Source organism: Trichechus manatus, unplaced genomic scaffold, assembly GCF_000243295.1.
Source record: "Trichechus manatus latirostris isolate Lorelei unplaced genomic scaffold, TriManLat1.0 scaffold00006, whole genome shotgun sequence".
NCBI lineage: Eukaryota > Metazoa > Chordata > Mammalia > Sirenia > Trichechidae > Trichechus > Trichechus manatus.
This window is the reverse complement of record NW_004443942.1, coordinates 28,433,242-28,446,487: the sequence shown is the minus strand read 5'-3', so window position 1 is coordinate 28,446,487 and position 13,246 is coordinate 28,433,242.

Genomic DNA, 13,246 nt, shown 5'->3' with positions numbered 1-13,246 from the left:
GAAAACAGCTTACTGAGAGAAAGATAGGACCCTGGGACTCACAGAGAAGCTTTTGATTTCACAAATTTGCTGGTGCAATCATTTATAACAAAGTTTGTTTCCATCTTGAACTTCTTTTACAATGAGGAATAGTATGAATATGTACTCAATGCTTCTTCAACATTTCCACTGGTATTTCCAAGTCAAGCCAAGCCAGTTGCTATTGAGTTGATTCCAACTCATGGCAACCCCATGTATGCACAGTAGAACTCCATAGGGTTTTCAAGGCTGTGACCTATTGAAAGCAGATTTCCAGGCTTTTCTTCTAAAGTGTCTCTGGTTGGGTTCCAACCACCAACCTTTTGGCTAGTAATGGAACACTTAACCATATGTACCACCAGGGATTCCACCGACGTATCCAGAGGGGGGTAAATATGTACACCTGGGAGGATATGGCAAGAAATAACTAGATTTTGTGCTCTCCATGCTAGTCCTTCAAATGATATTTTCAATTATCCATGTTTAAAGCTAATTCCTGGAAGATGCAGCATGATCATATTTTGGTTTATAGATCTCCCTCACCCCCTGTGCACTGCGGCAAACCTTACCTAAAGAAACACAGATGAACTTAATATTGCATATTCTCGCACCTCTATTATTGAATTTCACCCATTTTTCTCTGAACCAACGTCTAAATCATTATAGATGCCCTGCTCATATTCTTTTTTTGGAAATTCTTGCTCATGCTCAGCCCCTGCTGAATGGGCAGGCCTGAATTTCTGTTTTCATACCACAAGACCTTGCCTTCTCTGGTCACACTGATTGGTCAAAGTATGGACCTCTGACACAGAAGAAATCAATCTATAAGGTAGACTAAGCCCATCAGATTCATCTCTCTTGAGACAATAATCACTTAGATGTTGGTGGGCATTTGGCTCTGAGAAATCAGTTAGGATCAAGACCATGTCTGTGCCATGGAGATACAAGGCCACCTCCATGAGAGCTATGTGGTGAGGAGAAATGCAGGAGAAAAGCCAGCAGGCTGAGATAAGCAGGAAATGAAGCAGGAGCATAAGAAGACAGAAGATGTGAGACAAACAGACCAACAAGAGAAGGGAAAATGCCACTTTCCAGGAGAGTCTCCATAGATCCAGCTGCTCTTTATTCCCAAATTTCAATTCTTCATTCCCTAATTTCATTTCTGTGGTATTATTCATTGTTGCCTTTCATTAAACTTTTTTTTTAAACTTTTTAGCTCATCTGAGTAGGTTTCTGTTTCTTGATATAAAACAAATTCCCGATTAGACTACTAACACCCCTACCGAAAATTGAAAAATTAGAGGTACCTTCCTTTTTGAAAAATTTGCACTAAAAAAAACCCTCTTGTTATGAGATTATGTAGACATCGCCTTTGTCCTTTGAAAATAAATGTGGTCTTCAAGAAGGGGAGATATATTGTTGAATTTCCATCTCCTTTTCCTTCAAAGCTCACTGGTTATTTGATTTGATGACCTTTTTCGTACAGTGTTGCAAGCTCTGGTTCCACTTTATCCTTCTAGATTACCTTTCTGTCAGCATGAAACGTTCACTAAAATGAATAGCAGTTTGTCGTAATACTTTATCCAAGGAAACCGTGAATAAAAAAAGTTGTAAAGACCTTCAAATTCCCAAAGTTTGCTGGGCCATTAGGCTTACCGAGGTAATTAGCAGAGACAGCAGATTTGGGAATGGTTGCTTCTTGATGTCCTGAAAATTAAGTGGGAAATACTTTTGTACTGGCATGTGAATAATTTAGAGTTTATTATCCTGAAACCAGAATTAAAAAAAAAAATTCAACCTGGTTGATTTAAATGGAATTGGAACCAATTTTAGATCAGCTGTCTAGTTTTCACAATGAAGTAGCCATGTTCCTAAGCGGCAGCTCTTCCTACCACCAGAAACAGAAAAATAATAGCATTTCTCTTCCACTACTGTCCTTGATTTCTGGTTTTAGACAAGACTACCACTTCTAGCTCTCTCAATTCATAGAGAGAGTCAGAAGAGTTAAAATTCCACTCCTGTTCAGTTTCCCTCTCTTGAATTCCCTCAAGGTTTTGTCTACAAATAGCCCTAGAAGGATCAAAGATCTACTCGCTATTATAGTCCTCCCAAAACCACAGCCTTGATGACCAAGACACCTCAGTTCTGCCGCTGAGTGTAACAAAATGCAGCAGCCAAGCGCATTCACCGTTTGTACCACCCAGGGTCTCCGCAGCATCTGTAAATAAATCAATGTGTAATGGCTCTTCCGTGAGAGTGGGCAAAATTCCTGAAAATAGAAAGAGTATCTTACACGTGGAGCAAACTGGGAACAAGCTGTCTATTAAAATCCAGCATTTTTCCTGTCAGGCTGAACTCAGGGGTCAGAGTGAGATATACAGTAAAACCTGTGAAAGCTGGAAACCGCATAAGGTGGAAACCTGTCAGAAAAGGAAAACCCAAATATTTTCCAGTAAAATGAGTGATAGAAAAGTGCTAAGACTGCACCTTGTCAAAGGCAGAAAACTTACCAGGCCCAGAAAAACAAGGCAGTCCCATCGAGTCCTGGCTTTCACAGGTTTCACAGTAGTCGATTCAGAGGCCAGGAAAAGGAGACTGTGGTAAAAGGTTAAGGATGAACCATCATGTCAAGCAAAGTAGACAGACTGGGACCAAGGGCAAAGCTGGTCCTCAGAGACAGAAGAAAGTCAGAATCATGTAAGCAAAGAATAGGCATAGCAGAAGCAGTGGACAAAATGGTTGGGAGGTACAGAATACAAGATAATATCTAGAAACATGTTATAAAATGCTTAAAATTGCTGTCAAACTTCATACACCACTCTGTACCACACACAACCTCTCCCAAGTCCTATTCTTTAGCAGTCTTTGCTGTTTCTAGGACTATACATGATGGAGACAGAGGCACCAATGGCACCATTCCATTTCCAAATAGCCCCATTCCCAGAATCTTCCTTTCATACTCACAGGAAGGTATAGGAAACTTAAAAATGGACCAGATACAGGTCAGAAGAACTGACTGTAAAAGCCTGGGAAAGAAGAGCCAGATAAAGGGAAGCCAGCTTCAGGCACCCAGTGCTGGTATGACTGACAATCTCTCCTGCATCAGCTAGCATTACAATCAGTGTGGAAAACTGTCAGCCCGGCATGACGTTTTGGCTTTATTCCCTAACGCCTTTTTTGTGCTTAGGTGGGGAAAATAGAAATCTGGTTAACTTGTGGTTCTTTTTTACTTGGAGTTTGAAGGATTTTCCAAGTAATGAAAAAGCCTGGCCACCTGGGGCAAAGATATTCACTCAGTGAGCAGAAAAAATATTGCTTGGAGAAAAATGAATTGAGAGCTCCCTGAGAAAGGACCTATGACTGAAGACAGTTTTGCTCATGGAACTACATAAAGCCTAAGGATAAAGCCCCAGAGGAACCCCAGGCCTGAGGGCGCTGAGAGGAAGATGTAGTCATGCGCTGCATAACATTTGTTTGGGGCTACATCCGACAGCATGTACGTCTGTGGTCCCATAAGGTGTTTTTTGTTGGTTTGTTGGTTTGTTTTTTTAAGGGGAAAGCAGCTCTCCTTTTAATAATTTCTCCCCTAATGGTTTTAAAGGCCCCCAAACCCCGAGAGTGAGTGAGCTGTGGGGCTCCAGGGTGCATCCCAATCCCCGCGGTGCTACCTCCTTCTCCACCTTCTCTTCCTCCTTCCCCTCCTCCTGGTTTTATTCACTGACCCAGCAGCCTTGCAGCTATTCACTCTCAGGGCAGCGCCGAGGGAGCTGGCTAGGGCACCAGCGAGACTGGGGCGCTCTGGGGGTTCCCGGCTCTAGTTGGTGGTAGCAGTTGCACGTGATCATGAAAACAGCAGTACCACTGGCTGGACTGCTGGCACCCACACACCTGCTCCCTGTGGCCACCTCTCCACGCCTCCCCCTTCTCCCCCCACCATGCACCCGGACATGAGCAAAGTCCCAATCTGACTGCTGGCGCAGCTCCGACCTGGCAAGTCTGGCCTCCTATATCCAGCGGATATAGCTCTAGGGCTTTGGCCGGCAGGCTCCCATAAGGTTTTAATATAATAGGCTTTACAGGGGTTGGTTTGTGACTGCAGATTGTACAGGGCGGCCTATATGTAATGTGGTGTTTGCACAACGTCCAAATCGTACAACATCCTATTTCACAGAACGTATTGTGGACATTAAGCGATGCATGACTGTGTAGGCATGGCCATTTGAGAATTATCTGAACAGAATTCCCAAGTCAGGGAGGTTTCCTGCAGCCAGGCACAGACTGAGACAGGATAACCAAAAAAAACCAAACTCGTTGTCATCCAGTCAATTCTGACTCATAGCAACCCTATAGGACAGAGTAGAACTGCCCCCATAGAGTTTCCAAGGCTGTAATCTTTATGGAAGCAAACTGCCACCAAGCACTTAACCACTGCACCACCAGGGCTCCTGGGATAGGCTAAGGTGATCCCAAATGTCCTGGGTTAGGTAAAGGCGCTAGGAAGGAGAGTGTCTGGCAATAATGGTGCATGTTCACTCTAGATCAGGAGGAAGGAAAGAAATATCATATATATGTATGTGTGTGTGTATTTTTTTCAGAAGGGAGACGAAGGCACATCATAGCAGGTCCAAAGAGTTTTTCTACCAATCATTCTGGTTAATACCTAAAATTGTCTAAAACTGTCACTTGTCAAAGAATTAGAAATTAAATAAAAGAAAAGAAAAATGCAATTCTTCCAAGTACAATTTCTTTTCTTCTTTCTTCTTTTAAAAGTCATTCCAAGGCACTTTGGTATCTTGGGGTCATTCACCTAGCAAGCATTTTCAAATAGCAGACTGTCCGTGAGCTGATGTATCAGTAAAGAAAGCCTGCTATTAATTATGGTCTTTAGATTTTGCAGACCCAGGTTCAAACTGGTTTATAACCTGAGGAAAGTTGTTTAAACTCCTCATAATAGTTATCTAAAGTCAAAATATTGATGTGTAAACAGCTATCATCTATTCTTGCTCATGCATCTGAGGGTTATCTGGGGGTTGGTTGATCTAGGATAGGTTGGGCTGGGCTCAACTTCAAGCTATAGGGGGCTATCAGGTCTTCTTTATGTGCTTCTCATTTTCCTTGGACCAGCAGGCAAGCCAGGGCATCTTCTTCTTATGGGAATGGCAGAAGTGCAAACATACAAGGCTATACTTTGTCCTTGGCTTGGACTGGCATGCTGTCACTTCTGCTCAAATTCCATTGTTGTTAGGTGCTGTCCAGTCTGTTCTGCCTCACAGTGACCCTATGTACAACAGAACAAAATACTATATCATCCTTACAATAGTTGCTATCTTTGAGCTCATTGTTGTAGCCACTGTGTCAATCCATCTCTTTGAGGGTCTTCCTCTTTTGTGCTGATCAAGCATAATGTCTGTCTCCAAGGACTGGCCCCTCCTGATAACATGTCCAAAGTGCATGAGATGAAATTTTGCCATCTTCCCTTCTAAGGAACATTCAACTGTACTTTTCCCAAGACAGATTTATTCGTTCTTCTAGCAGACCATGTTATATTCAATATTCTTCACCAACACCATAATTCAAAGGCACTGATTCTTCTGCAGTCTTCTGTATTCATTGTCCAGCTTTCGCATGCATATGAAGCGAATGAAAATACCGTGGCTTTGGTCAGGCACACCTTAGCCCTCAAGGTGACTCTCTTTGCCTTTTAACACTTTAAGGAGGCCTTTTGCAGTAGATTTGCCTAATGCGATAGGTCATTTGATTTCTTGACTACTGCTTCCACAGACATTGATTATAGATCCAAGTAAAATGAGATCCTTGACGTCAATATTTTGTCCATTTATCTTGATGTTACTTATCGATCCAGTTGTGAGGATTTTTGTTTACTTTTTGTTGAGGTGTAATCCATACTGAAGGCTGTGGTCTTTGATCTTCATCAATAAGTGCTTCAAGTCCTCATCACTTTCAGCAAGCAAGGTTGTGTCATCTGTATATCTCAGGTTATTAATGAATCTTGCTCTAATCCTGATGCCCTGTTCTTCTTCATATAGTCCAGATTCTAAGATTTATTTGCTCAGCATACAGATTTAATAAGTGTGGTGGAAGGATACAGCCGTGACACACACCTTTCCTGATTTTAAACCATGCAGTATCCCTTTGTTCTCTTTCAACAACTGCTCTTGGTCTATGTACACATTCTACATGAGCATGATGAAGTGTTATGGAATTCCCATTCTTTGCAATTTTATCCATAATTTGTTATAATCCACTCAGCTGAATGCCTTTGCATAGTCAATAAAAAACAGGTGAACATCTTTCTGGTGTTTTCTGCTTTCAGCCAAGATCCATCTGACATCAGCAACGATCTCCCTTGTTCCAAGTCCTCTTCTGAATTCAGCTTGAATTTTTAGCAGTTTCCTGTCAATGTACTGCTGCAACCTTTTTTTAAAATTGTCTTCAGAAAAACTTTACTTGCATGGGATATTAATGACATTGTTCAATAATTTCCACATTCTGTTGGATCACCTTTCCTGGGAATGGACACAAATGTGGATCTCTTCCAGTCGGTTGGCCAGGTAGTTGTCTTCCGAACTTCTTGGCATAGATGAGTGAGCACTTCCAGTGTTGTATCCATTTGTTGCAATATCTCAGTTGGTATTCCATGAGCCCCAACAAATCACATGGCCCGGCCCAATATCAATAGGGCAGGGAAACGTACACTGTCTCTAGTTGTGGGGAGAGGGCTAAATATTTGCTGGATAATTCAATTTATCATACTCTTTGAATATGTTTCTTTACCTGCAAGATGGAGATAATAACAGTACTACCTAACTCATAGCCACCTCCTGTCTGTCAGTTTGTAGTACTGTAGTGGCTTGCACATTGCTATGATGCGAGAAGCTATGCCAACATTATTTCAAATGCCAGCAGGATCAGTTATGGTGGACAGGTTTTAGTTGAGCTTCCAGACTAAGACAGACTAGGAAGAAAGGCCTGGTAATCTACTTCCAATAATGTTCATTGAAAACCTTATGGGTCATAGTATAACGCTGTCCAACTTGCTTACATTAGGCACATCATCAGGAGGGATCAATTGCTAGAGGAGCGCATCATGTTTGGTGAAGTAGAGGGTCAGCTATTGTGAAGGAGTCCCTTGGTGAGATAGCTACAACAATGAGCTCAAACATGCTGGTGATCATAAAAACAATGCAGGACCTGAGAATGTTTTATTCTCTTCTACATAAGGTTCCCATGAGTCAGAGTCGACTCAATGGTAGCTATGTACCTAACTCTTAGAGTTCTTTAATTATTTGTCTCCATTTGTAAATTGTAAGATTTCACAGTCTAATGCAGATTTTCTCTTTGAAAAAAATACTGGGTCCACAGTTCTATCTGGCAATAATTTACTGAAGATTAAGTAGGATTTGGCTAAATTTGGAAGAGTTTGCCACCTGGCCCAATAGTATATACATTTAAGTTACCTACTCTGCACCTATAAGCATCTGAGCTTGTGACCCCTGTTGTAAACCAACCTGAGGGTGTTGGAGTGTTGCTGTATTAAAGCTCCCTCTAGCATGCTTCTCCCAAAGACTCTCATGAATGAATTAACACAGTAACGCTAGAGCAAAAGACAGGAACAGAGTTCAATAGCGACTCCTCCATAATGAGTTTTCTTCCCACTGGGCTCCCAAATTTCGTGGTTGGGAAGGATATTTTGCAGCATGGATAAAAGGGAGCCTTAGGAGCCAATAAATCTTTAATGTCTAAGTCTCAAAATCCCATTAAAAATTTCAATATGCAGAGCTCCTCGGGAATCTGCAGTAGAACACTGGATACTTCGCCTTTCTCTTCCTAAGCAGGATTTCTGGTGATGTGAACTGAGAGACAGATACAGCCAACCTGAAGGTTGAACTGTGGTCCCCAAACTTAGCTGCACATCAGAAAAAAATAAAAAAAAATTCTAGGACCTCAACCCAGGACTACTGAATCAAAATCTAATGGGTGTTAGGCTGAAATTCTGATTTTTTTAAATAAATTTTCCTCGTGATTCTGTTGGCCAGGTGAAGTCAGCAACATCATAACACGCCAGGGAATGTTGTGATACAGGAAGGGCTCAGAGGACAAAACAAAGACTTCTCATCTCTACTGTGAAATTCACAGCTTGGCACTGCTTAGCCTGCTTTACAGGATTTGTAATAGAGGTCACCTTATCAAATTTGTGAGCTTGGAGCAAATAGGTGAACAGAATGTTTCCCCAGTTGTGCAGGACTCTGGGTCAAATGAACTCCTTTGTGATAGTCTGGATATGATTTCTTGAAGAGTAAATAAAAGCTAAGTGGTTAATTTGCAAACTGGTTTCCCCTGCTGTGAGCATTATCCAAAACAAGCTATGTTGTGAGATCTTCTATCACTCTGTCACCTAAATAGTAGAGAATTACACATGATAAGATCACAGGCTGTGGCATAGTATGTTCGTTATACATCTAGCTAAAGCTAATGGCTGGATACCTATTTTCTGGAAGCTATTAATCCATGAAGCTATGATTTTCTGGGTGTTTGAATGTCCTGGGGTTTGCATTTCTCACTCAGAAGTCAGCATTTAAATTTTACTCTCATAATATAGCACCTATGGCCAAGTGACATGGCAATGACTTCAACTCTGAAAAGGAACTGTTACTTTATAAAAGTAAAAACAACTGTTCATTCAATAATACAGATCTTTAGTGCCTTACCTGCAATTCCAAAAGTTCAAAAGTTTCAAAAAGTCACAATGTTTTCTGTGACTCATTTGACAGCAAAAGCAGATCTACATTGAATTCCTTTTGTGGCAAAATCTGACCTATACTGACACGAGATTATTTTTAGTCTTTGTATATTCGATTTAGTGTAAATATTCACACATTTCACTAAAGACGTATAATGTGTTTGATTATGGGGTCTTCCCCAGACCCCGCTGGGGTGTTACATACAGAATATGTTATGTATTACTGAGAGAAGGCCATCTTTCTGACGGCCTCCAAAACCCATTACCATCGAGTCAATGCCTACTCATAGCAACCCTATAGGACAGAGTAGAACTGTTCCATAGGCTTTCCAAGGCTGAAATCTTTATGGAAGCAGACTTCCACATCTTTCTCCTGTGGAGCAGCTGGTGAGTTCTAACCACCAACCTTTTGGTTAGCAGCCAAGAGCTTAACCACTGCACCACCAGGGCTCCTTTTAGATGGCCCAAATGGCTATAATTAGTCCCCTTTCTTTCCCCCTCTAGCATCTTTGGGCTTAAAAAACACTGCACCTTCACCTCTGAAACCTAATGTTTTGTCTAAATAAGCAGCAGAGCTAAAGAGATACAATCCTGGGCTAATAATTCCCTACTGGCACCCTCATGTCTGACGAACTTCCCCCACCCCTGCCTTTGGGTGATCAGGCAGGAAAACTTGCATTGCACTCTGTGCAGTGGAATATACAACCTCTGGAATATAAAAACAAGGTGGGGGAAGATCCTCAGGGTCTTTTGCCCACACTGCAAAGAGAAGGGGCACCCGTGGAAGTTTGCCATCCCAATCAGACAGCTTTGAACCAGGGAGGACTATTCTGATGGAACTTTTCCCTGGTACACCGTCTGTTGTCTGGGAGTAATTAAAACAGATTTCACTATTGCCAACACTGTATACGTATCTCATGTGTATGACCTGATCAGGATACATGGACATAAGACCCATGGAGTGGTTGGTACCACTGGGTGGAATTCTCATCTCTGTACTCCGGTAAGTACTTGGGTTCTAGAGACAGACTTTAAGGCAACTTGTATGTGCAAGGCAATTACCTTTCTAGGATTTGAAAATGTCTGAATTCCTAAATATGTATGAATCCAAGGGTTTCAGCTAAGAAATTGGGGACCTGGGTTATTGAAGTAACTTTTAATTTACTTTTATAAAGTAATCTTGCTGTTATGTATGTTTTCTGTATCCTCTCAAATCACATCTGATTCTGTAATGTTCTTAAAACACATATGTGTAAGTCACTGGTATGTATGCTTCTATAATGCTTTTTACACTGTTATGATGTTTTTACAATGTTTTTAAACTCCGATGTGTAAGTCATGTATAATGTAAGTTTCTAAATAGAGAATTTCTGACCTTAGAATTAGAAATATATTTCTATAATACTCTTAAACCATTAACTATAAATAGTTAGAAAGTTGTTCTAACCTTGAAAATAGATAATACAAGTCTGCGAAGTGGGTCCTAAATAACTTCCTAAATCAGGCTGTGCACCTGCATTCTGTGATAATGCAATGTAACATTAATCAAATCTCTATAAATTAACAAAACATAAATGTGTCACTAAACAATTCCCATAATTTTTAATTAATTAACTTGGCCTTGAAACATGTAATAAACAAGAACATAAATATATCATACAACAATTCCTTAATTAGCAATAAAAAATTAAATTAACAAAACATAAATATGTTGTATTCATACCTATTCAGTCTGTATTCTGAGTAAAAAATACGAGAAGCTGGACTACATGAAGAAGAATGTGCATCGGGATTGGAGGAAGACTCATTCACAACCTGCATTATGCAGATGACACAACCAGACTTGCTGAAAATGAAGAGGACTTGAAGCACTTACTGATGAAGATCAAAGACCACAGCCTTCAGTATGGATTACACCTCAACATAAAGAAAACAAAAATCCTCACAACTGGACCAATAGGCAACATCACGATAAACGGAGAAAAGATTGAAGTTGACAAGGATTGCATTTTACTTGGATCCACAATCAACACCCAGGGAAACAGTAGTCAAGAAATCAAAAGACGCATTGCATTGGGCAAATCTGCTGCAAAAGACCTCTTTAACGTGTTAAAAAGCAAAGATGTCACTTTAAAGACTAAGGTGCGCCTGGCCCAAGCCACGGTGTTTTCAACCGCCTCATATGCATGCGAAAGCTGGACGATGAATAAGGAAGACCAAAGAAGAATCGGATTGGGCAGTTCTTTCATTCTATTGTACATAGGGTCGCTATGAGTCGGAATCGACTCAACGGCACCTAACAACAACAACAACAACAAAAAAGAATTGAAGCCTTTGAATTGTGGTGTTGGCGAAGAATATTGAATATACCACAGACTGCCAAAACAAACAAACAAATCTGTCTTGGAAGAAGTACAACCAGAATACTCCTTAGAAGCAAGGATGGCGAGACTACATCTCACGTACTTCAGACATGTTATCATGAGGGACTAGTCCCTAGAGAAGGACATCATGGTTGGTAAAGTGAGGGGTCAGTGAAAAAGAGGAAGACCCTCAACCAGATGGATTGACACAGTGGCAGCAACAATGGGCTCAAGCACAGAAACAATTGTGAGGATGGCGAAGGACTGGGCAGTATTTTGTTCTGTTGTACATAGGGTTGTTATGTGTCGGAACCGACTCGATGGCACTTAACAACATCAACAAATATGTCATACGACGATGTCCTTAATTGGCGACAGAACATACCAGTTATAGTTGAACATGACAGCACACATGGTATATAAACCCGTGGATTTCTGTTCATTTTTGGTGAAGAAGACAGAAGCAAAAGTTCTCTCTGGCTCTCTGTCTGAAGACTGAGAAGTCTACTGAGATACAGCTCACCACAACCGACCTCGGACCCTAGCTACGGGTGACTTTCTCTGAGTTCGAGGGGTGGTCAAGTCTCCTCCCTGAGACCACTCACTAAAGGTAAAAGCCTGCAGTCCAAAGATTTAGACTCTAATATTTAAACTAACATTGCAATTGTTAATTTTGATTCTACAATGCTAAATGAATGTCTTGAGGTCTTACTTGCATGTCTTGCCATGACTACCTTGCAATAAACTAAATGAGTTTATGCATGACAAACTTGATCATTTATTTATTCTTATGTTAAAATCCTCCAGGACACTTGCCTTTTCAGAATTAGTCAAGTAGGTCAGTTTGGTTGCTCATATAGTCATGAACATTACTGGCACTTCAGTGATGAAGAAGTAAATGAATTCATATTCAGAATCAATAAAATTGAATTGAGTGCCTACTATGTGTAAGGTACTTTGCTCCATGCTCTTATATCTTGCATTTACAATCATGCTTTGAGTAAATTATCCCTAAACCATATTTTTAGAAATCAGAAAACTTAGGCTCAGTGAGTTTCCATGACTTGCCCAGGGTCATACAGCTGATAATGGACACAGCTACATTTCAAAGCTACATCACCTACTGATAATTTTCAAGATTATTAAGGAGATGGACCCATAATTAGAGAGCCTTCACAATACTCAAGATGATAGAGGCAGGTCCAGGTGGAATTCTGTGTTCTGCCTTCACTTAATCTTTGTCTGATCATGTGGCCCCATGTCTTAACATATTATATGTAGTCATCCTCTGTCTAAATACCATCACTTAACTTCCAACTCTCTGTGTTCTATACCCCTGGTCAAATACCTTGTGAGAGAACAATAATGTCCACAAAAAAAAAAAAAAATCAATAAGTTGAAATGATTAAAATTAAAAACTTTGCTCTGAGAAAGACACTATTAAGAGAATGAAAATAAAAGTAAACAAAATGTGGTACATCCATACAATAGAGTATTATTCAACAAGATAAGGAAATAAGATATCAATCCATGAAAAGATACGGAGGAACTTTAAGTTCGGATTGCCAAGTGAAAGAAACCAGACTAAAAAAGCTACTATGATTCCAGCTGTATGAGATTCTGAAAAAGGTTAAAAAAAAAAAAAAAAACTACAGAGACAGTAAAAAGATCAGTGGTTGTCAAGGTTTCAGGAGGAAAGAGACAGGAATGAATAGGTGGGGCACAGGGCATTATAAAGTCAGTGAAATTATTCTATATGATACTGTAATGGTGGACACATGACATTACGCTTTTGTCAAAACCCATAAGACAGTACAACACTAAAAGTGAACCCTAATGTATATTATGGACTTTAGTTAATAATAACGTATCAATATTGGTTTGTCAGTCGTAACAAATGAAACACCCAATGCAAGATGTTAATGATAGGAGAAACAGTGTGCAAGATATATATGGGAAATCAATGTACTTTCTACACAATTTTCCATAAACTTAAAAATGCTTTAGTTCACAATAGCAAAACGATGGAAACAACCTAGATGCCATCAACAGATGAATGGATAAACAAACTATGGTACATACACACCATGGAGTACTATGCAAC